Below are 2,687 nucleotides of genomic sequence, written 5' to 3' on the forward strand. Positions count from 1 at the left end.
CTGAACTTAGGGACAGTTGTGAACCACCATGTGGGTCCTGAGACCCAAACCCCCCTCCTCTGCAAGATCAGCCAGTGCACTGAACTTCTGAGGTGTTTCCCCAGCCCTCGAGTTTGTCTTTGATTGATTGAACTGTAAGGTCTAATGGTTGCCTCCTTACTCTTGCCTGGTGGACTCTGAATCACCACCTCCTACTCCCTCTCTTCTTTAAACTAATAACAATAGTTTTGGGGTGCACACATACATGCCCACATGTGGGTGCAGGTCTCTTACTGCTCTAGGGCTCTCTGGGTATGCTAGGCTAGGGGACCAGTTAGTCCCAGGGCTGCTGCTTTCTCTGCCTCCCCAGGCCCAACACTTCATTCAGCCTTTTCCTGAGTGCTGGGGTCACACTTTACCTGCTGAGTGTTCTCTCCAGCCATGCCCCTTCCCCACTGTTAAGATTTTATTTTTGTGTTGAGTTGGGGTGAGGTGGGGAGGTTATGTACACGTGAGTGTAATTACCCATGGAAACCAGAAGGGGGTGTCAGATCCCCTCAGACTGGGATTACAGACAGTTGTGAGCCACACAGCATGGGAGCTGGGAGCTGCATTCCAATCTTCCGGAAAAGCACTATGTGCTCTTAACCTCTTAACCATCTCTACCCCAGTCCAGTTTCATCCCATCCCGAATGTCCTTTTTTGAGTCTCATTCATTTAGCCCAGGTTGGCCTTCAACTCTGTAGCCAAGGATGGCCCTCAGTTTCTGATCATCTTGCCTCTCCCTCCCTCTCCACCCCCTCCTGAGTGCTGAGATCACAGGCTGGGGCCACCAAGGCTAGTCACCCTACTGTTTCCTGTCCTCATCTTTTCCAGTGAATCACTCAAATTCATTTGTAAGACGAGGCAGTATCTGAATGAATGGTGATCAGTCAGTCCCAAGTCCAGGGAGGACATCGGGAGCTTCAGGCAGAGGGGCAGAACCTCCAGACAAATGCGTGAGTGGATTAGCAGACTTGTTCCTTCTTTAACTCTTTTCATTTGCAAAGCAAATGAGGTATTCCGGCTTCCTTCGGAAGCTGAGCCCTCGTGTGGGAAAATGATTGTGAAGAGGGCTACTTCAAAAACAACCTGTTTCCTCTCAGCATTTATCTTGGGCTTCCTGCGACCCAACCTTCAAGTTACTTTTATCAGTGTTATCAGAACATCACGTTGTCTTACCCCATCACGGTTATGGCTCTCGAGTAGGGCAGATCAGAAGCTCTCCCACACCTGCTCCCCTCCCCCAGCCCCTTAGGAGGGCTGGGGAAATTTGAGTTTAGTCAAAGGCTACATCTCTCCGGTTGTAGCTAAGAACTCAACTGGGACTTTACAGCCGAATAAAATTTTCTCAGAGTCCGATATCAATCTTAACAAAGAGGATATTGCCTAACTCAACCTAAGAGTTGGTACGAGAGATGCTGCAGAAATCCTATGCTAGCCGCAACTTCTAATCTCCAGCAAGTTTCGCCCTTCACTGGCTGGACTGCCTCCCTTTTGCTGATAATCTTTTAGGTTGGCATACAAGACGGCTCACTGTGGCATCCTCATACACACATACTGGTGTTTTATAAAAAGAAAGAGCCAAGGATATGTTTGATAGAGCGAGGTATGGTGAGATGGGAGGGGTGCCCTCTGTGGGCCCATGCTGAGGCACCCCTTCCCCCTGAGGTACCAGCCATACAAGGGCAGAGTATAGAAGAGTTTATTAGGGTGTGGGAAAGGGGAAGGGGGAAGGGAGAGGGGAAAAGGGGTCAGAGAGAGAAGAGAGGCTGTTGCCAGGTGACTGTGGGGGCGGAGCCTAGAAGGAATGGTAACATATACTATTAATAATGTGTTTAATTAGCCCCCCTCATCCACTCTCCTTCCCCTTCTTTCCTCCAAATAGTCTCATCTTCTGATTCTCACAGGTCACATGCTGTTCTGACCATCCTATCCCTGATGGTCTCCCCGCCCGGCCCCAAATTTATTTTATATGCATTGGTGTTTTGCCTGTGTGAGGGTGTCAGATCCCCTGGAACTGGAGTTATAGACAGTTGTGAACTGCCATGCAGGTGCTGGGATTCGAACCTGGGTCCTTGGGAAGAGCACCCACTGCTCTTAACCACTGAGCCATCTCTCCGGCTCCTCTCCTGCTTCTCTTAACTCCCTTTCCCTTTACCCACGTACACATGCTCTAAACATACAGATTTAAGACCAGATTCTGCATAAAATGGAAGAAGTTGTCTCTCTCAATTTGGCTTTACACAGTCTCCAGCTCCAGCTCTACTTTCTGTAAACGTGACTTCAGTCTTCACGCCTAAGCCTGATTCCATACTCTTTATCTAGTCATCTGTTGACACCTCGGTTCCCTGTCTTCATGGCCACAGTGCTCCAGTGACTGCAGCTGCACAGGCGTCTCTGTAGAGCCGTCGATCCATCGGGCTGACAGCTGAATCATACGATTCCCCTATGGTTAAGTTTGCAGGAACCGCCATACAGTCCTACGGTGGCTGCCCCAGCTTGCTTTGCCATTGGCAATGTTTAAGAGCCCTGGTGCCCTCCTAAGTGTATCTTGGGGTTGGGGAGATGTATCAGTGGGGCAAGGACACTTACTGAGGAAGCATCAGGACCCAACTTCACATCTCCAGGGCCCATTTAAAGGTGGAACCTGGCCATCGGTGCCCATG

The sequence above is a fragment of the Rattus rattus genome, chromosome 9, assembly GCF_011064425.1.
Source record: "Rattus rattus isolate New Zealand chromosome 9, Rrattus_CSIRO_v1, whole genome shotgun sequence".
In the NCBI taxonomy this organism is placed as follows: domain Eukaryota; kingdom Metazoa; phylum Chordata; class Mammalia; order Rodentia; family Muridae; genus Rattus; species Rattus rattus.